This window comes from Cyprinus carpio, chromosome B1 (assembly GCF_018340385.1).
Source record: "Cyprinus carpio isolate SPL01 chromosome B1, ASM1834038v1, whole genome shotgun sequence".
In the NCBI taxonomy this organism is placed as follows: Eukaryota; Metazoa; Chordata; class Actinopteri; order Cypriniformes; family Cyprinidae; genus Cyprinus; species Cyprinus carpio.
The window spans coordinates 8517137-8540738 of NC_056597.1; the positions used below are offsets into that span (position 1 = coordinate 8517137).

General features: G+C 35.8%; 1 protein-coding gene across 3 annotated transcripts in view; it reads left to right on the forward strand.

Moving 5' to 3' along the window:
• The window catches only part of epha6 (eph receptor A6), a 97987-nt gene that overhangs the window by 40015 nt on the left and 34370 nt on the right, over positions 1–23602 (forward strand). The window lies entirely within an intron of this gene.

Sequence of the window (23602 nt, forward strand, 5' to 3'; positions counted from 1 at the left end):
TTACAATGTCTTTATGAACTTTTGAAGTGTCAAAGAAAAGAAATCTCTCAGGTTGCATTATAAATATCTTAATTTGTGTTTTGATGATAAACAAGTGATCCATGTTTGGAACAACATGAGGTTCAATAAATTTGAATGACAGAATGACAGAATTGTAGGTGAACTATCCCTTTAAATTAGTGACATCACTACTTTTATCCATGCAAAGTAGTTTTCCCCCAACACTGATGTTCAAAGAGACAGAGATATTTGAAAATAAATCACCGCTTTAGGTTGTGAGTAAAACAATTGCATATGGAAATGCAAATTACATAAGCATTCATTTATTTTCAAAAGGCTGTCAGCAAACCCCAACCAGCAGTCTACTTCCTATTGGGGAGGAGAGGATATCTTGGCATGTTTGAAAGGTGATAGTAAATGTTCCCCCTGGCCTGCTGTATAAAAATACAAGTTGATTACCTTTAATGGAATATTATTGCTGTAGCTAGTGTGTCTGTTGTCTACGCAGATGCTTTAATTCTCAGCAAGTGGAGTGATGCGTATGAAATGAAATGTGCATTCAGACATCGTTTTCCCACAAGCATTTGTTTGAGTATGTGTGTGTGTGTGTGTGTGTGTGTGTGTGTGTGTGTGTGTGTGTGTGTGTGTGTGTGTGTGTGTGTGTGTGTGTGTGTGTGTGTGTGTGTGTGTGTGTGTGTGTGTATTTATATTTAACCAGACACAGTAGCTACAGAATAACTTGTTTGTTTTTGTTCTTCTCATCTATCTAACACCTCCGTGGGAAACCAGACATATACAGATGCAGACATGCATAAATACCCACAAGTTGTGCATACACTCGACACATCCCCCCTCAGATTCTTACATATTGTTCACCAAATCCGGTTGAAGCCACTCTCATAAATCCTGTATAAATCCATATAGTCATCTGACGTAGAATGTGAAGCAGTTCTGCTTCGTTTCAAAGCTGCTCTTGTTGATATTCAGAAGACCCAGTCAGGCCCCTCAGAGTGATAAACGGCTGGCCATAGGCCATCATAGCTCACCCATCCATTATTGCCCCGTCAAACTTGCATCATTCATCATGCTGATCTGATGTGCAAATATTAGCAGCAGTGTTTAGGAATGGAGTCAGTATGCTGGATAGCATCAGGAAGGGGGAGAGATAAACACAGACAGACAGACAGAGAGAGAGAAAAAATATTCATAACTACGATTTCTGATTTGTCAGAATGTTTCTTTGAAAAAAATCAACAGTTTTGTTAAAATATTATAAATGAAAAAAGACCAATCAATGTCATGAGGTGCAACCAGCATGCAGAAAAAGAAACAGAAAACAAAAAAATTATATGATAGAGTGGAACCCTGCAGACCCGACTGTTTTAACATCAACAAGTCTTTAAAATGTCTGATACTTTATCTATTTTATGGGAAGGCAACGATATTTCAGGTTGTAAAATGTAGTACAAAAACGTATTGATATTTATGAATAAAAATGAAATATATTTATAAAAAAAAGTGAAACATATTAGCAGCTGGAACAATTTTATATATTGGCATATATGTCTAGCCCATACAAATATGGCTCATGTATGTCCAATCATTTTTTATCATATACATGTATGTCATTTACATTTATATCCATCCTAAAGGCCATAGATGTTTATAATTTATAAATTAATAAAGGAAAGACAAGTATTTTAAAAAAAGTATTATAAAAACATGCAGTGATTTTGTATACGTGTTGTTTTATTAAAGTTACATATATACTGTAAATAATATATATATATTGTAGACATGATATGGTATAATACCATATAAAAACTCATCACATAGATATTAACATATACACACAAACTATGTGAAAACTATATATTGCCTTACAGAATATAACAATATGACTCTTGATATGTAATTTATTATATTTCCACATGGGCTGTAAATGTTGAAATAAACTTTAGTTGCCATATGACTTCTCACAAACCTGTGATTTTCCATTTTTAGAAGCAGGCTTAAGCATATCCAGCTTTACCGTATTACTATTGCCTGCTGTTAGCTTAGATGCTAACTGTTCCTTTCGATATCACGAGTTTTTCTTTAAAAAATCCTCAAGCTGATCTAGCAGGCCAAGTACGGGACCCTGTTTTGGGTAGAGGAAGGGGGCAATGAAATCAGGACAAATCATAGCCCAGATTGATCATAACTCTCAAAAGCAACACATCTCAACATGTCTGGAGCACATGAGTTAACCTCCAATTGAGGTGATCCTGCATTTAATCAGTCTGGCTATGGAGAAGCTTTGCCTGAGAAACATAAGACTTTAGATCAGTTGAGTCTACATACTAAAATGTACTAGCATTAAATTAACTTCTTTAGAGTAGAATTTAACTGAATAAAAGTGTGTGGGAGTGAATTTAACCTCATATGGATTGATTTAGCGTCGGATCCGTTTCCCGGATAGATTTGCACCGTCTGGCTTCGCATCTCTCCTTCGGAATAGCATTTGAAACATCGCTCTCCTCTCTCCTCTCGCCATTTGTACCTGTTCTGCACTCTCTGCTGTAGGGCCATCCATCACAGGCAGCGCTGCATTGCACAAACAAGCTGGAGTGCTGCTCCATCCTGCCCCTGCAGAGCTTTCATGCCTGTGAGTGGATCTGTGCTCCCCACTCGACCCTTTAGCTTCCATATAGTGTTCAAACCACCATGCCAGCCCACAGCTCCAGATCCTCCCCCTGTCTGACAGAACCCAAACCCCTTTTAACTGAGTAATCTCTCAGTTTACAAGGCACCTGTTTCCTTGAGGCGGCACGGGGGCGGAAGAATCCTCTCACTTCGGCTTACTCGTTCGTTAAGCCCAGCCAGGCTCTTCAGAGCTGCGAATGAAGATGCAGAGCTGGAGAACTTTCCAATGTGATAATTGCACACTGCAGGCATCCCTCCGCCGAGGAGATGACATTGACAGAGGTGAAGGGATAAATGGAGGAAGCTTTAGAGTGATTCATGCTTTCATGCTTCACGCTTATGGGAACCAACAGAATGGGGAGGATGTGCAAAAAGACCCTTGGAAAGTTTTGTCGTCAGTGAGGCAAATATGGAGAAGGTTATGTTAAGGAATGCTGTATTCTATCATAGCTGTGCAGTAATTGGAGGTGTGAAATAATTCAGTAGCCAAGTTACCCATTCACATGTCAGGCAGAGGAATGGGAGAACTCCTCGGCTCTAATTGAGCTGGGTGAAGTCTGGTTTTTAGCCTATAAAGTGGAGGAATTACTCAGCAAGTAGTTCAATTCCTGCAGAGCTCTTCTGCAAATGATCTTAAAGTCTTTTGACAGGTGAATATGCAAGAGAATGGAAGAAACCTGATCGTTTATCGCAAGAGACAAATGCTAAGACAAGACAAAATCCAGACGTTTAGTGCCATTGAGGAACCCGCTCCTGATTGAAATGACAAACTGATGTATAATGGGTTTAATTTTAAGGTGTTTAATAAGAGCAAACTGTTTTTTTTCCTTCACCCAGGTGAACATATGCAAAAATATTCAGCTTATGCAGATTCGCAGTTTGCCAGCAGTTGCATCGCACCAAGTTGAAGCCTGAACTTACGATGACTTTTGCTTCCCCCCTCTTTTTTTCCTCTTTTTTTTTTCCCGAGCGCCGCTTCAAAGGCCAGAGTGATCAAAGCAGTCTGAGTGAGAGAAAGGGAGGGAGGCAGAGGCAGAGAAAGAAAAAACGAATGAAAACTCCCAAACGAACAGAAGAATGCGCAAACAGGGCTGTCTACACAAACAAAAGCAGTGCACCACAAATTCGCTCCTTCTTTTTTCTCTTCAGAGCAAAATTTCTGTCAGACAGACTCAACATCTCAATTGACGCTCTCTCTCCCTGTCACTATTTCAATTTCAGACCCCCAAGCTCGAGTGCATAATATAGCAGCCCTATCATGACCCAAATAAGACATCATGTTGCCTGTGACGCATTAGAGATCAACTTGAAATAGTGATGTTTAAAAATGAGGAAGAACAGTGCTTACAGATGGCAGGGGAGCTTTCGGTTCTCACTTGTTATAAGAGACAACACACTGAAGTGTAGGTTTTATGCAAACAAGTGACATGTTTTCTGGATTTTCACTGCATGGGTTTCTGATAATAAATCTGATTATCCTGAAATCTGATTTACTTTTTAATTAAAAAAAAAAGACTCCAAGCAACCAAACACACTTCACTTCTTCTGAATTACACTCAAAATCAAATTCAGGGAAACTTTTCAGTGCAATTAAAAAAAAAAAAAAACATGAGAAATCCAAACCTGAGATGTTAGAAAACATTAAAATGTTAGCTATTGATATTTATTCATTTATTTATTGATATTTTGACATATTTTACTGTAATACTTTATGGATCATTAAAAAATAATGTTCAAATACATTTTCATTGTGTTCGTGTAGATCTGGATCTAATTTCCATTATTGTGGTTATGCTCAATTAAAACGATGCTTGCAGTTGCAATGAATTAAGCTAATTTTTATTTTTACATATTTAAATTGATTGCACTGTGCTATTTGTGCCAAAATGTGTGACTAAAGAGTTGAGTTGAATTGGCTGTTTTAATAATATAAACTTAAGTAGCAAAAAAAAAAAAAGTTAAAAGGTGTTAACAGACCATAATAAAACTGCTGTATATTCTTTCAGTTCCTTCCTTGTAGACTATAAAATCAAATAACAATGCAACAATGCTTGCAAACAATATCACTTATTTTTAGCACTCTTCAACAAACAGACAGTTGTGAACAGCCATGATGTCTTTCATTTTCATTCTCAGAAGGTGAGAAAGGCTGCGGGCAGCTCTGAATACTAATGTGTGACTATTGCTGTGCGAGATTATAGGAAGGAAATTACAGCCAATTAACAGGGGATCCAATGCACTCTGTTGTGCTCTTAAAGGAGCACATCTGGCTCTGAGTTCTAGAGTGTCGTGATAATGAGGGGTTCGAGGTAAATGAAATGATTTCTTGTGTAGCACAGCTTGTGATTTTTAACAAGCCTGCGCACTGTCCTAACAGATTGCTTGAGTTATGACCTGACATGAATACTAGAAGTGACTGTTTATGATAATGTAAATCTGTTTTAAAAGACAAGTGTAGAGCATGCTTTCTGTGAAATGTTCTGTTGAGTATACTGGACTTATTATATGGCATTATCATAAGAAGCACTTGTTTCCCATAATTGCAACTTCTTAACTGTGGTCGACTGATAAAGATTTGTTGATGCTAAACCAAAATAAAAAAAAAAATTTATATACCACACTACTACTTACTAATAATAAAAAAAAAAAAAACTCTTTAATATTTTTTCATATACTGTTTACTTTGTTTAAAAGTGCTGTGTGATAATTTAGTGATATGAAGTGTTAAACAAAGACAGTAAACTAATGAATACAAAGCATAGAAACTTTGTGTGCTTTGGAGATTTGTGTGCGTTGTCAAAATAAAAGTCCCACTTCCGACATATCGGCTAAACAGGAAGAAACACTGGCCAATGTTGCTAATTAAAAAATGCCAAATATCAGCTGACATATCAGCCTTGGCAATATATTGGTCAGCCACTATTTCTTGTGGATAGTGAATAATTTAGTGTTCTATATAAAGGTGCAAATGGACAAAACTGCTTGAGGAAATATAAATAATTTCTGTCAGTTTAAAGCCTAAACAGGTCATAGATTGTATCTGTGTCTAGTATTATTGCAAATGCCACCTACAGTAGTTCTTTTAGCACTCAACCATAAAGTGCCACTCGTACATTTTATAATCCATAATTTAGGACTCCTTATGGGTTTTTCTACAAGTTTGCAGTTTTCTGTTTAGCAGTAGCATTTATTGGACATCCATCTTCTAATTCCTTATAATTAAACTCTAGAATTAAAATTAAATCTTATTAAAATTAAGTAATAATCAAAGGACTATTACTATACATAAGTCAATGACTGTACACGGAAACATGCATTGCATACAAAATGATGAAAAGTCATATGATATGTGAAATATATTGTAAAACAAGAACAAAAGTGTAACTACAGCCTACAGAAACCTAAAATGGAAGCGCCTACACAGCTTTTATTTTCCCTCGGGGTCAGCGCCACAGAGAGATCTGTGTCTACAGGGCTCTTAAATAAGGCTCACAGGCCCCTGGAGACTAAAACAAGGCCTGGAAAGACAGTTATAGGAGAATCACTAAACACAGGTCACTTGCACAAACCTTACCAATAAGCCTGTTGTGAACACGTGATTCTCATTTACTACAGTATTGATCGCTATTATGCAGTGTCTTAGGTCTCTCTCTTTACTCTCTATTGGAAAAGTAAAAGGGACTACTTAAAGAGATAGTGTAAAGGATAAGGGATATAGATCTAGGTTAAGGGTTAGAAAAATAATAAAATGAGTGAGCATAAATTATAAAATTACATTATAAAATAAAAATATTTTATAATGATGCTGTCATTTTGATTATCTCTGCGGATAAGATGTAGAATAGGACAAATCGAGTAGATTCATATCCATTTATTTATATCTGATACACATTTATGTGGATAAGTACAATAAATGGTATTGTAAAGTATTGTTTTGGACAGAAAATCAATCAAGATGTATGAGTATAAATTGACTTAAGTCCTTAGGTTTACAATCAAAGTGCAAAGTAAGAAATTTTGATGAAAAGAGAGAGAGAGTAAGAGCGTGAATGAATTGGGATTGAGAGCAATTTCTTAATTTTCTACTCAGCTAGTTTCTATCTGCCCTTGTGTCATAGAGATAGAGTAGGGCAGATGATATATAGACTGACATGTACAGGATATAGAACGATGTAATTGAAGAGAAAAAGAAAACCACTATAAAGCAAAGATACATTGTGACACCCTCATATGAGAATGTAACGGGACACTGACTTTATAATCAAGAAATACACTCAATCCGAAGCCAGGTGATCGCTGGCCCCTCCTCTATCTGTGTAGAGGTTATTTCAACCATTTCAAGTTCAGCTCCTTTCAGACTCCTGTTCCATTAACACTAATGCCCAAATAATTCCACTAATGCCTCCTTACTCATAGCTGAGGATTAAACCCAATAAATCTGTATCATTCTCATAGAATGCTGGAGACCTTTTAACACGGAGCCAATAGATTCCATTTCCCTTTTCTTCCCTCTCTCTCTCTCTCTTTCCGTCTCTATAACCAGTAATTGATATTTGGGGATCTTTTTTTTTTTTCTGTTCTCATGCAGCCGTAGCAGAATGAGCTTGTGAGTGATTGTGAAGTAAAAACAGCTGAGGCTGGTAGAAAAAATACAATTGGCTATGTGTGTGCACATGGTGTTTTAGGATTAACCGCTACACACTGGAAGAGAAAGAAAAAAAGAAAGAAAGAAAGAACCTTAAACTGACTGTAGAAGCAGAGCGGTGAAAACAATATCCTAATGACTCCAACTTCTGTTTCATTAACAACTAGTGGATGAAACTTTACACTTTATTTTGACAGTCCAATTTAGACATTCTACTAAATGTGAGTAATTTTGCAACTACATGTAAATTACCAGTCATTAAAGCATGAGTAGACTGACTGCTTAAAGGAATAGTTCACCCATAAATGAAAATCATTTACTCACCCTCATGATGTTCGAAATCTGCATGAATTTCTTTCTTCTGCTGAACACACAAGATGATATTTTAAAAGAATGTGGCTAACCAAACAGTTAACTGTCCCTTTAATATCAGCTAACTCAAACAGACATGCTACTGACTATAACTAACTTTGCAAATGCATGCCAACTTATTCTACTAACCCTAACCTAAAAGTCTACTAATAATCTACTAATACTCTATTTATAGGTTTGAGGAAATGTTTGTTGAACAGTTGTTTGCTGAACATTCTTTCATGCCTGTGATAGTGTTACAGAGATGTATGAACATAAACATGCTGCTGAAAATGATATTACTTATTAAACAAATAAGTAAAGTCATTAATTAAATAAAACTATTATACTTTGTGAAGCACAGATTTACTAAGGTGTTCAATGTTTCTATTTTGTAGTAGGAATAAAGTGTCAAGTCACGTTGGCTACTACATGCAATAGTGTATCTACTGCATTTGCTCTCACTGCCTCTCACTTCAGGTCATGGAGAGGGTGTAGGTCTTATCACATCATCTTGGAAATTCCATATCTCCCCCTTCCTTCCTTACCATCCACTCCTTTGAGTTTAATGCTATAGCCATACATTATAGATGAACTTGATACTCTTTCTACCCTCATCCTAGAAGACTCATCCTTCTTGGTGATCTTAATATTCACTTGATGCTCCTACCTACTTCAACGCATCTCATGTCCTTCAAACTCGCTCTCTCAAGCTCCTCTGCAAATCACAAGGAGGCCAACTTGATCTTCTTTTCATAAACTGTCCTACATTTTTAATATTGGTCCATTTTTTTTTATTTAGTGGGAAGATGTTTTACAAACTTATATGAAAATGTTAAGAATTATTTTAAAGACCAATTCTCACTATTAACTAGCATGCATATAAAGCATATTGCCTGTTTATTAGTACTTCTAAAGCACATATTAATGCCTTATTCTGTATGACCATATTTTAAACTTAACTACTTTACTAACTATTAATAAACAGCAAATTAGGAATTTATTAAGGCAAAATGCAAAAGAAAACAACTTTCACTCAGAAATTACTAATAAAAATAATTACAAATAGTTGGCAAGTAACACATTGAAATAAATTCAAAATTTTGAAGTAGATAGACAGAAATAGTTTTTTTTTTTTGTACAGTAGTCCAAAAATCTTTGTTTTATTTATAGCGTCTTTTACAGTGCGGTTACTTACAGTTTTTTTTTACAGTGTATTAGGTGAGTTTTTTCCATGCTAAAACTGACTGTAAATCCACATTTTATTTTATTTTATTTTATTTTATTTTATTTTATTTTTAAATTTATTTTTAATTTGATTGTAATTATTATTATTATTATTATTTTTTTTTTTTTTTTTACTCGATGGGTTTGCATCCTTATTCGCCTATCCACAGAAATTAAGGCTATCAGAGCTGACTTTCCTTTCCTTCTTTTCAATCTATCTTGGCAGCTGGTGTGAATCACCATGAAAAATTAGTTTAGTGTTGCGAATTTGTGGTCCCAAATGTATTTTGGGGATTAAATGGAATGACATAAATACTGTCTTTTCGCAGTAAGCCATGATCTTGCATTGGATAAAACGCTAAATAAATAAATGTAAAATCAATAAATGCCATTGTCTGACCTGAGGCTATTTACTGTGTGGCTTGTTTTTCTTTGCTGTTGTTTAGTTTTTAACAACAAATTGTTAGGATTAAATATCCGTGCCTCATGAAATTGCTTCAGTTTGTTTTGTTTCCCTCACTAAGTTGTAATGAAAGAGAGGAGTGCTAATGAGTATTGCCACGGTGCCTAATTACCACCACACTTGCACGTCCTTCGAGATGTTAACAGCTACTCTGGGCACCCAGACTATGTTCTGGAGTGCATTATGACAGGGAAGATAGCACAGAAGGATCTTTCTTACTTTAAATGACTTTCATAAAAAAGGAATTCTGTCTTTCTCTGTGATTTCAGTAGCTTCTGAACAATGCCCCACAAGTGCCTTCAAAAACCAGTCGGATTGTGGTTTTGCAAGGAGAGCTGGAAGCATCACTGGCACTCACTGTCTTACTGTTCATTACATCTCCTGCCAGATGGTTTATGTGGGTACTCTAGTCTGATTTGGTTGAGGGCCTATTTGGATATTCACGTTGACATTTTTCCCCCAGCCTCCCACTAGCAGCAGATCAAAAGATAATTATGAACTGTAACTTTTTGTCACCTTTTCTCTAAAAGCATTTGATTATGCTACAGAATTGGTGTAGCTTATGATTAGAGATGTTACACACACCACCAATTCACACTCTTTTAATGCTGTGGGTGATACTTGAGTGTAGTTTTAGTAGTTTTTTGCATATTCATTCCGGATTGAAACAAAAGATTGTCTAAAACTTAAACTGTTTATCTGCAGTGGGTTTGATGGTTGTCATAATATACGTTTTTCACTGTACACGATTGGCATGGTCAAAATATTTAGAAAATGATTAAATAAGTAAATAACAAATAATTAAATACATAAAAAATAAAGCTCAGTCAAAGTTATCTTTTACCCATATGCAAATGTACATAAGAATACAAATGTAAATATATGTACATATAGTATATTAAATTTCCATATATTAAATGTATTGTCATATGAAGTTAAAGAAAAAATATAAAAGCCATTTAAAAATGTGAACAATTTCAGATATTAACAAAGCCTATCCACCTTATTTTTCATGTAAGAGCGGCCGCGGCCATTTGTAAATTTAATGTGTCTAGCTTCCGGTGTCATATGCTTCCAGCTATTTTTAGCTATACAGGACACCTCATTTTGCGGCTTAATATTCAAACTGGTGTGATTTACCGTATTATTCTAATGTACTATCCTAATTATGAACACACTGGTTTGTAGAGCAAACCGTTTACCATGTACTGCACTTTGTTATTCTTCTTGTTATTTCCCTACAGCGGTTAATGAACCGGAAGTCTTGCACACTGACAGAAAACGGCTTACTTCCGCATTGAAAAATAAGATGGATAGTAATACACATACTGTATATTTGTTTATGTATGCTTAATACATTTTTGGACATATCTCATGACTAGGGGTGGGCGATATGAGCTAAAATTCATATCACAATATTTTACACTATCCAGACGATATCGTTATTATATTGTGATTAGTGCTGTGCAATTAATCGGATTCGATTGTCGTGCGCATCTCGTCAGTAAAGACGGTCCCGTGATTAGTACTAAATCAGAATCACCTGCTTTCAGATGGAGTGGCTTTCGCTACACAGAGGTGTAGTTCACTGACAAACTAGGCGATTCATCTGCGATTATGAGGGCAATTTTGCCTAATTGTCAGTGAAATATGGCTCTGCGATATGAGGAAAAAAAATTACAGATAAAATACTTTAACCTTGTATAACTAGAAAAAGTAAGGGATTGGACATAGACCTGATAAGTCTTTTTTTTATTGTGCCATTGTTTTTCTCAAAAATGAGTCTCTTATTTTCTCTTATGAGTCTCTTATGCTCACCAAGGCTACAATTATTTATTTATTTAAAATACAGTGTAATATTGTGAAATATTGTCAGTTTAAATTATCTATTTGAATGTTTTAACATATAGGCTACTGTATTCCTGTGATCAAAGCTGAATTTTCATTACTCCAGTCTTCAATGTCACATGGTCCTTCAGAAATCATTCTAATACGCTGATTTGCTGCTCAGTAACCATTTCTGATTATTATCAATGTTGTAAACATTTGTGCTGCTTAATATATTTGAGGAAACATTTTTTTCACGATTCTCTTATGAATATTTGAAATGGTCCTTTGTGTCAGAGTGCTGGAGTTCATCAGAAATAGAACGCGGCATCAGTTTGATACAACCACAACTGCTACAACTGATAACGGAGCACTCAAGCGGGTACTGCCAGTCATGTTGATGTAATTAAAATATGTCAAATTAATATTTTGCATTCAATTATTTACTTATCAGGCAAGTGGCCGCATGATAAGTGGGAAAATTACGCAGTGTAGTCTTTATCACCGTGTAGAGGTTTCTTTTTCCAAATAATCTGGTGACTGTACACTATCCCTCAGTTTGGGAACCAGTGGAGTAGGCGATTTGCGCTCTATTAATTTGGTCTGTTACGATGCTCTATGTGTTTGATTACTAATGCCTGTAGGGCTGCACGATTATGATAAATAATCATAATTGTTAATTATTCCCATGAAATTGTAATTGCGATTATAAATCACGATTATCGCAATTTACATTGAATGATGTTTATACGATTGTTTGATGCAACTGCATGTCGTATTTTTATATGAAAACAAACAAGCTGAAAACACTCTAACTAAAAAACTTTTAGTCCTTTTCTATAGTATTAAGCCTCAAATGTCAACTATACATCGGATTGGTTTCTTCTTTAAATGATAAAAAAAGTGAAAATATGAATGGTATTATAATATTACACTAAAACCAGAATTAAAATAATTGGGAAAACCCTTAAGATAACATGTAGAAAGAAGCTTAAGCATGCAGAATAACATAAGTGGACTTTGAAAGATTAATTGCCGCTTTGAACAATTACATAACTGTGGCATCCATAATTGTAATCGCGATTAGAAATTCAATTAATTGTGCAGCCCTAAATGCTTGTGTAGTACGGCGTTGTACACAGAGTACAAAAATGTTCAGCCTCGACTCTTTATCATAATTTGTGTTAAAATTACCAAAGCGTACCAAATTGAACAACACTATATAAATGCAAAATTTGAATTCATGAATATATAACAGTATCCATAGTATAGCAAAATCCATATCATGGAACAACATAATACCGGTAGTCACAGTCATACCGGTATAGCGCCCACCCCTACTCATGACATGTATATCCATTATAAAGCCCATCAATACAAGTTGATATTATATAAGCAAATAGACATGTATGTAAAAATAAATAAATACATAAATACATTTTGTGTATATGTTGTTTTAGTTGCATATGTGTGCCAATGAATCACTGAAAATACAAGTTCATGAAGGTGGAGAGAGAGTTTGTAACCATAACCTTACAAAATCATACAAACAGAATTTATTGTTAATCGCCACTTCCTTCAGATCCAAAATCTCCCACACTGGTGAGCTAACTTTTTCTGGTGTTGGTAGAGTGTCTTGCTCTTTCATCTCTCCGACATGATTTTGTGTGGCAGTAGTAGCTACACACACTGCATGTCGAGTCACTAGCCCCTGGAGTATTGCAGTATGCAGTATTAAAATTAGATCAATGTTTTATTTTTTTATTTTTTTTAATATTACAGTAAGTATTATTATAAATAATAAGTAAATATTACTTATATGATGTGACACCCCTGTTTTGTAGTAGCCTACTGAATAATATTTACAAAAATTTTAATAACATGCACTCATTCATGTCTGTATGGAAAATGACAACCTTACACTGTGATGTAATTGGATAAATGGACTCCAAACACTTTTGATAGCCAGAACTGTTCATCTCAGAAAAATGCTCATCTGCTGATAATCACATTTTAGCTTTTTTTCCCCAGATCCATTTTATTTCCTCCTTTTTTATTATCTACCTTTCATCAGAATCTAAGAGGCGTCCATAGGTATGTCCTTGGGAGATACCTCCTCTATGGAATAGACAAATGCAACCTTCCTCTTTCTTTCCATTTATTTCTTTCCAGTAGTTTGCCCTTAGGGTATGATGGATATTCCTCAGAATACATCAGGATTTCTTGATGAATGATCCACTCTTCCCTCTTGTCCCATATGTTCTCTTTGTTTTCCGGATGGAAGCCTTGGCTTCGCTTCAGCCCTCACTCATTGCCGCAGACTTTCAAACAGATGATTGTGAGTTTCTCCTGGAAAGATAAACAAGAAATGCAATTTCTAAATGCATAACTTTCATCATGCCCATATTCAAAATAAGAAATGATTATCATCTGCGTCGCCTCCCTTCCTCTAAAACTGTTAAATTAGAAAAAGTGCAACCTAAAAATGTATGGTTTTGGATTAGTTTTTCCCTTAATGTCATTCTCAGAAGCAATGGAATTGCTTTCTGTAAAATATATATCTGGATTGTGAAATGTGATGGGTCCAGGCTGTTTATGTAAATATAGACGATTTTTCCCTTCTTATTGTTCCTGGCCAGGCAATATTTAGAATTCATATTGGAGTACTAAAAGCAGATGGGAGCTGAAATGATCCCTGTGCATGCCTGCATGGATCCAGGGTTTGGTGGGGAGGGTTATTGGGTAACCAAGTCGGACAGGTGGAGACAGAATCAGCACCTTGAATTTGGGATGGCTTTCTGTTGACTGTTCTTTAGTTCCACACAAAAAAAATTAAGAAAAAAATATAGAGAGAAACAAGGATACATTTTATATATGTTACTTTAACATTTTCATTTAGTTAAATAATTTTTAAAATAAAGATAACATTTCAATGAATTAAAAATATTATATGATCTGTAAATTCTGTCATGTAGACCAAGCTTTTTTAACATGAGACATAACTGAAAATACCAAAGGCAATATGATTGCTGTGGACTTATGTTTAATAATTTGCAAATAAAAAGAATAGTATATTTTGTTGTAATGTCAGTTTGGCTCTTCATTCGTCTGCCACACTAGTCTAATCTCTTAAATTACCTTCATTTGTGGGATTTCCTTAGCAAATATTGAAATATGCGATTAATTAATTTGACTCATTGAGCAGCAAATCATGTAATTAATTGTATTAACCATTTTAATTCATAAACAGCCCAAATGATACACTTTCAGTAGGCATAACCCCACCACGGCCAGGATGTTATCGTCAATAATGAATACTTAAATATTTAAAGTGTATTTATTGATTCATTAATTTTTGGCATGCTCGCATCCCACTATAAATGAAGAGCCAGCTATGCTCTTTGGCCTGAAGAGACATTTATAATTAAAAGAAAGAGTCAGAACACATTATTACAGTACCTCATCTGTGGTATTTAGCATGGCTGAGGGCTCTTAGATCTTGCTTAAAAGAATATATAACACTCTTTCATACACACAAAGACAACGCTGAATCAGTGAGCTCTTCACTTCCAGAGACAATTGTTAATGAGCAAATCTGCATACGTTTGAATTCACACATTCACGTTCACTTAATTACTTGCAAATGACACCCAATTACCCCCTCGCTCTGCTTTGAGTGGCAGTTCATCGTTTGAAATGATTACGTTTCAAGGCTTCTCACATCTCTCTGCCTGCCTCACTCTCTTCTCATATACAGTACCTTTGCACAGGCAGATTCCACTTCTCTGTCATTTACACACACTGCTGATTTTTAAATAGTACTCCAGTCTCTCGCTCTACATCGTAATTGTCATTAAGACAGTATTCATAACATGTTCTGTGTGTGGGCACTTGAAACAGTTTTTACACCAGTGTGCTGATGTCCATCCATCAGACAGGCCCTTCACTGAAGCACTTTAAGACTGTGGATATGGATTTGGTGTTAAGAGGATACACTTTTTCTTTCTCTGTCAGCATAGGTCTATAAAAGCAGCAGTTTTTAATTGTTTTCCAAAACAACTTTTAGTAATCAAGTAAAACGTACTCTGACTAAAAAGTAGAGAAACAATAAAATTATTGTACAGCAGTGTTTACTCTTCTGTATTATAGATTTCTTCTGCAGTAGCCGTTTGATTACTGTATAAAAGTCTTGGTACTTTTTCTGTTTTATACTCTTTTTCTCTCTGATGGAATCTGCTGACTGTTTTCACATTTTCTGTGCTGTTCTATAAAAGAAAATTCTATGGAATGGGTTTTAAAGTGGTAAAACATGTTAAATAGATAGGACAGTTCTCCACATTTGTTTGGTTGCTGAAGGCAAAATTAAATTAGCAACATATATTTAATAAAAGAATATGCCAGAGGAAAGGATGTGCAGAACTTTATCCCAAACCTATAAAGAAAATTTTTATGAAAGTGTAAAAGGAAGGAGTATTATTGAAAATTCTCCACTGTTTTACAGTGAATGTAATCAAATCAGTTTTTTTTTTTTTTTTTTTTTTTTTAAGTAAGCTTTGAGTAACATATTTGGTATATTTTATTATTGGCAATGTAGTACTTTATTATTATCATTATTGTATCCTATTTTTACATGTTTTCTCTGTTCATTTTGATTCCTTTTACACTCATGTTTTAAGTTCTGTAAATTAAGCACATTATGTATGAAAGGTGTAATAATAACAACAACAGTAATAATAAGTTCTAAGTACACATGTGCAAAGCGTGAAAATAATTCATCCAAAACCACAATAAGATTAAGTTCTACATTTGACAGCCTTTACAAACTTTGCTAGTGTTATATTGTAGTTGTATTACAGTACATCCACAATGTTTACTTTGTCATGTGGCTTACAGTTGGTCAGTTGAGTCACTTAACTTCTGTTCACAACTACTCTCTCATGTCCTCATGGGATAGTAAAGTGTCAATTGGATGTGTACTTCAAAATCTCAGCTCAAGTAGTAGGTCATCCAAATATTTTCCACCTACTGTATCACAAATACAGAATTTTTGGATGTAATACCATTTGTTATACTAATAATATAGCTTGTAGTGAAACATTTATATAAAATATAAAGCATTATTGCTGATTTCAGATGTTTGGACACCACTTTGTGTATTAGTGTACACATTATCATTTGAATGTATGTATGTGTATGGCTTTATCTCTCTTATATATTTTTCTTTTTCTGCCAAGAGACTTATTGTAAATATTGGATATCCTTCAAGTGTAATCGCTCTATAAAACATTTTCTTGCTTCTAACTGCAGTAGATTGAATCAGTCAACATACTACAAGTTTAATATCTAGAAATATCTTTCAGCTTTCAGTGCTTAGAGGTAGACGTTGCAGTTTTATTTATTCAGTCAGTCACTTTTGTACAGAAAGAAGCTTGCAGATCATCCGGCAGTGATTTGTTTGGACTCATTTCAAATGCCATCCTCAACTCAGGGAAATTTTTTGATTGATACAACAGTTATGCATCTCACTATCCGCAGTTAGGATGCCCACTTCTCCAAAAATAGAGCATAATGCAGAGTTCAATATACCGGAGAGAGAATGTTCCATGGTTAGAGAACAGCATCAAATATCCAAGCTGTTTGAAAGTTCACCCAAACAACTCTACACAGTGTTCTTTTTATGTAAATAAAAGTGGATAAAACAAATCTTGAAAACGTTGCTTATGTATGATTCAGCAGACACAAAAAAACTGACGTTAAAGTACAATATTGTATCAGGATGCTCACACATTCAACTTTAGTTGTATTTTGCTAATTTGTACATGCCTAATGGTGCTTTTAAATGTCTTAACAGCATAAAGTTCAAATGCCCAATGCATAACACTATCATTCTCAATTAGGAGCCTATTACACTCTCTAAGCAGGTTTAGATTTGATTGCACCATAAATGATAATTGAATCCAAATCGACTGAATGCCAGTATGTGTGAAGGAGCTCGTTAAGCCTGTTAGATGTTCATTAAGCTTGTCAGATGGGTGAACTTTGTGCTGTAGTGTGTTTTCTCTCTGGAATAGCACTTTTACGTCTAGGTCAGAGGTTGGCCATTAAGATAATTGAAGTAATTGGTAGCAACTGTCAAAGAATGTAAGGTTTTTGCATCAGGTCGTAGTTTACCCTGTCATGCCTACTTAAGCATGCACTTATATTCCCATGGTTTGCATGTATCCATCTTTCAAACCCCTGAAGCTGTCTTAAGCCCTGTTCGGACGGGACTAGTTTTACAGAGGGTCGTTAGAGGAATTTGTGTTTCACAGATGTACTTGGTGATTTTAATCCTGTCTGAATCTGCCACGTCAACTAATCCGAATGTCTGTGATTGGCGGCGTTTCCTTGTGTGTTTTGGCCAACGTGAATAACCATAGATGCTCTTACCACCTGTATGTTTGATATATTTGCCTCCTTTGAAAGAAAAAATGATAATAATAAAATAACAATTATAAAATCAAGAGCCAGATCACGTAAACTGTTAAGACTAGCTATTGTAATATCAGCGTCAGGTAAGCTTACTCACATTCATTTCTGCACTCAATAACATAATGTTTTATTTGCATATGTACCTTTATGAAAATTAAACATGGGTTTACTACAAGTAAATAATAACAACAAAAAAGTTAAACTAAAGTAACCACACATTAACATGGTGTTGCTATACTAGCCATTTAACTTCACCATGGTATTTGATTATACTAATGTAATGGTAATCGATCTGAATGACTACGCAATGCACTCATAAGCGTGTGATCTTTGTGATGCCAAGAAGTACAAAACAGACCCTCCCACCTCTGTATTAAGTTGTTAGTCCCATCCAAATTGGAACATGAAAATCAAAGATGTCAGGTGATAAGAATTGAAACTCAAACATAGTTTAGAAAACTAATCCCGTCCGAATAGGGCTTTAGATCTACCATATGACCAGAGCACTTCCTTGAACCGTCAAAAGCAAATGTCCAACAATGGAAGCCTAAGGACCCTGCAGTTAAGCTTTAACTGATGGCTGTAGTTGAACGCTTTGTCTCTCAGTGTCTGTCAAATGTGTTTCCTGTATACGCCAGTGGCTAAGGTCTTACGCAGCAGGAAATAAATCACTCGGTTTGGTTTATTTGAATGTTCTCTTATGATCATCAATCAGGGGGGCGGGAAGTATTTTTCCCCTGTGTCACCTCCAGCCTCGGTGCTTCTCATTTAGAATTCATTAACTTTGTTTTTCCTCTCTTTAATTCCACCCAGCAAAAATGGACTCATTGTCAAAAAAAGGCTGAGGAAAAAAATACAGTGAGAGCTTAAAGTTTAATGACAAAGGGAGAAAAAGGGTGAGAGGAAAAGAAAGAAATGGTTGATGGGAGGAAAGTGGGGTGTGGGAGGTGGAAGAAGCGAGTAATGCAGAATGTACAAGGAGGAACCAGGGAAAAAGAGGTGATGAAAGAAGTAAAAATGAGCAGGATGGAAATTTAGAGAGAAATGCCAAATACATGTTTATGAGCTAAAGGAGTACAAGTGCATTGCATCAGAAATATTGTCCGCCAAAGTGCGTCTGCCAAAAGTAGTTTTAGACAACTTCAGCATGTGGCCATTGTTGTTTTAGGATAAACATTTTATGCAGAGCCCTATTTATACAGTAATTATGGAGGTGGGATACTAAAATTGTATAAGTGTTCTGTAATCATTTTATATGAAGCTGATTATGAAGTATTACAATACATTAATTCAACCCCAAAAATATGTTATACACATGGTGACATGCAATACTTTACAAAATGTGCAAGTAAAAAAAGAAAAAAGAAAAGAAAAAAAAAAACATCATACAAATGTGTGAATGATTTTCAGTCATTTCTAGATTAGGAATTATTTCATTTGTGGAAATTTGTAGCTTAAAAATGTTTTTATATTCATATTTTCCCATAACCACTCAACATTTTGTTTGTTTGTTTGTTTGAAAACATTTGATTTCCTTCAACTGCCTCAGCACTGTTTTCTATAATAATTATATAGTGGCAAAACAATGGTCCTAAAATGTCAACAATTGTCACGGTTTCTGTTAGTTTGTCTATCTAGTTTTGTTCTATGGCTTAGTTTCTGTCTCGCCTTTGATTATGTTAGTTAATTCACCTGTGTCTTGTTAATTATCTTCATTTGGTCTGTGTACTTAAGTTCCTGTCTGTTCAGTTTGTGTTGTTGGTTATTGATGTGTGCTGTTTTTGGATTAACTGTTCTTTTGTGTTTCTTGGAATAAATACCCTGTTGGAATCTATCATCTTATTTGTACGCTTTATCTAGCAGCCCGTGACGATAATATCATTTATTGCAATTATTTCTGGGGCAATGTATTGCCCCCCAAAAAAGTAGTTATGTGCTAACTCCACAATACCACGGTAACATTAGATACTGGACCAAACAGCAAGTTCTGCATTAGCAGACAGTTAAATGTACAGTACATCAAATTGACACAGATAAATGGAAAGCAGAATTCCTCCTCCGCTCAATGAAGGCCTATTGCTGTGCATAAGGCAGAAAATACACACTCGTCTCCTCGTGCAGAGGTAGAAAATCACATTCATAACATTTAAATACCAACTGGAGATTAAAAATGAATCATTTGTCCTAAAACTCAATGCTTATAATTCTTTTTTCAATATTCGCTCCGGGCGGCAAGTCGGAGGAAGGCAGCACGCGCTTGCAAGCCGCTGAACAGATTTAGCAGTCCATTACAATTTTCGCTATAGATTGCCTTTCCAAATTGAATAATGACTGTTAATACTCTGCATTTTGTAAAACTGTCATGTGAGGAAGCATTGAGTATTTTCCAGCAATCTGTCACTCTACCCTTTGTTTGCCAACTGCTAACTGACAGATATGATTAGCATTCAGGAAAACCCTTCAATGGGATTTGTATATCTAAATGCTGAGGCGAAAAAAAATAACACAAATTAGTGGAATCAGCAGGATCCGGGGCTGCCCGAAATGGACCACTGATTGAATTTCTTTTTTTGCAATTCTTTTTCTTTTTTTTTGCCTATCAAAGCTCCCCGATTTGTTTCCTTCACACACGAAAGCTATTATTTCCAGCTTTTTAGCGTATTAAGTAATTGTGCTATCATGGGTCTATTTCCTCCTCTGGGGACTGACATACAGCTGGAGGCAATCTCCAATGCTTATTTCCATACCCAGATAGACTGTCAACAGAGAGAGATATAGAGAGGGAGGGTGGCAGATGGAGGGACAAAGAGAGAGAATGAAGGAGAGAGATAAAGAGACCAAGAAAAGGCAAGAGGGAGAGAGAGAAGAGAGATGATGAGGCCTAGACTGCTCTGCACCGTCGGGTCACTAGCTCTGAGTCCATTCATTAAAGGCGAATGAGAATTTTAAACCGCATACGAAATCATAATTGCATTTTCTACCAGCAGTCCCCTGTGCTAACGATGAAATTGTTTACCTGTGGGACTACATCTCTTCCTCGCTCTCTCCTAAAATTCTTTCTCTCAGTTCCCGTCTCCTCCTAGCCTTACACCTTATGCACACAAACACAGCAGCGCTGGAAAATGCCCCAAAACTGTCATAGAAAGAGAGGAAAGGAGACACGGAGAAAAGACGAAGAAAGAAGGGGAGGGAAAGAATCTCTAGAACTATATCTTCCACACAGACACTCTCTTGTCCTCCTGTCATAAAGGTCTTGTCCTCGGGGGCAAGCAAAGTGCCGTTGAGATGGGATGATTGCTGGGGGAGAGAGAGAGACTTACTCTCTACGCTGTCTGTCATCGTAACAATTCAGACACACTCTGAATAATAAAACACTCCACTTTTTTTCCAAATGGACCACCTAAACCCTCCTCGACGTTGTTATTATGCACTACATGACTATTAAGCAAAAGCCTGAACTGGAGGTCAGGCAGCCGAACAACTTTTCCAAGGTTCGTTCTTAGAGCCATGGACGTTTTTTCTAGAAAAGTTTAAAGCGCTGTTGCAGGGAATTGGATCGATTTTCTAAATTACTGTCTCCTGTTCATCTCCCCTGCTGTTCTAACCCCCTGCTCAGACAGTATGTCAGCTGATACTCAATACATGTCTGACTGAGGGGAATATATATATATATTCATTACGGACTCCATTAACTGGCACTGAGGGTTGTATTTAATTGGTGGACATCGCTGGATCCGGGAACTGCTTTTTAGGGGAAAGTAGCAGAAACTACTCTTTTAGCACCTGAAGTATGCTGTATGAATGAGGCTTAATTGCTTCAAAAACAACAGAAATCATTAAAATAAAACCAAATAAACTTCTGAAAATGAAGCTTAATTGAAGGTGAATGTAGTATTGTTTTTATGTGTTTTTTTTTTTTTGCTTTTATTTTCCCAGCGCACCCATATCAATGCCAACCCCCACCACCACTGTGTAATTACAAGCCTCGTAAAGAGCCATACCGGGAGGCGTTTTACAATGTGAGCAAATTAAAATTGAACTAATTTCCTAGATTCAAATGACCACTTTGTTATCACGCCTGCCTCCAGCGCTGCCTCATCCTGCTTTGAAAGTGAGTGAAAGTGAAAGTGACTTGACATTCAGCCAAGTATGGTGACCCATACTCAGAATTCGTGCTCTGCATTTAACCCATCCGAAGTGCACACACACAGAGCAGTGAACACACACACACACTGTGAACACACACCCGGAGCAGTGGGCAGCCATTTATGCTGCGGCGCCCGGGGAGCAGTTGGGGGTTCGGTGCCTTGCTCAAGGGCACCTAAGTCATGGTATTGAAGGTGGAGAGAGAGAACTGTACATGCACTCCCCCCACCTACAATTCCTTCCGGCTCGAGACTCGAACTCACAACCCTTCGATTGGGAGTCCGACTCTCTAACCATTATTCCAAGACTAAAACGTTGCATCCTTTGATATTGAGAGCTGAACCGTTCTGCAGCATGGCTGCCTGTGGATCCTCTGGGGAAAGGTAAATGCTGCAGAATCGTACCGTTCTTGGTATCACTGGTCTTCACTTCACTGAGGCAGATCTACTTCTTCTGTTGGCCTAATTAGAGCTGCCATGGGTCTTGTTAAAATACCAATACTTGTGGTTCCAGTTAGAGGTCATAATGCAAGTAATACTAGTAATAAGATCAGGAGCAGTAGCACTAAGAACAGAAATAATTGGAACTACAGTGTTAAATTGATATAAAAGGATCTTTCTTCAACTTTGAACACTCTTATATCCCAGAGGTTATTTTTTGTTCGATCATAATTGTTTTTTTGTTGTTTGTATGTTTTTTGATGAATATTTCATTGTGTCATCTCCAGTCGTGCTGGAATTTTGTCAAATTATGCACAAAGTATGAAAATATATTTTAATTGTGTGTATTTGGGATACAAAAAAAAGGAAAAAGAAAAAAAAATGCTAGCTGTGAAATTAGACTTAAAAAGAGATTTTATTCCAAAATGTTTCAAATATATTTTCAACCACCATCATTTTCATCACAGAAACTCTCTATATATACTGTAACTTGAGAAGTGGACATGACATCGCTGTGGGAATTTTCATGACTTTCAAGGAAATAATAATAATAATAATAATAATAATAATAATAATAATAATAATAATAATAATAATAATACATTAAGAAAATAACAATCTACTGTCTGACATTATCTTATAATTCACAACTTCAGTGGTAAAAAAAAAAAACATTAATGTTTTTTTTTTTTTTTTTAAATATAGTTTTTATTTAAAACTTTTTGTTCCTTTTCAGTTGACATCTTTAACCACCTTGTCTCATCTGGAATTTAACGCACACTTTTGCAATAAATTCCGAACAGATAAAAGACCCACTCTACATTTTCTTCTATGCAATATCGTGTTTCACTTCAAAATATGACTTATTGTGAAAATAAAATGGGTTGCGATCCACATTTCACGTTTACTTTAATGTGCAAATCAGGAAAGATAATTTTTCTCAGATCTGTTTGGTGGCTTATTTGTTTGACTGCTTGTCGTATTTGCACTTCCATAATATATATATGCTCTCCATTTCCGCAAAATAGAAGTTGACTTTGTTTACAACAGATTTAAATAAAAGTAAGAACCCTCATTAATGATTTATACATTGGAGTTGTTTTCCTCACTAGGAAAGCTGCCAAACGCCTTTACCAATTTTAAAAGATGCTAACAGAGGTCCTGCGCACACAACTTGTTTCCCTGCATCACAATAAGGACGAAAGGCTGCTGGGGAAGCTCTCCGGGAATGGCCCTGTTACTGGAGAAGGTGTCTGGAGTCAGAGAGAAACAGATCAATGCCTGTAATGTTGTGGCTATAGAGAATTACCAACCTCTGAGGAGCAAATTTAAATAAGAGTAAAACTA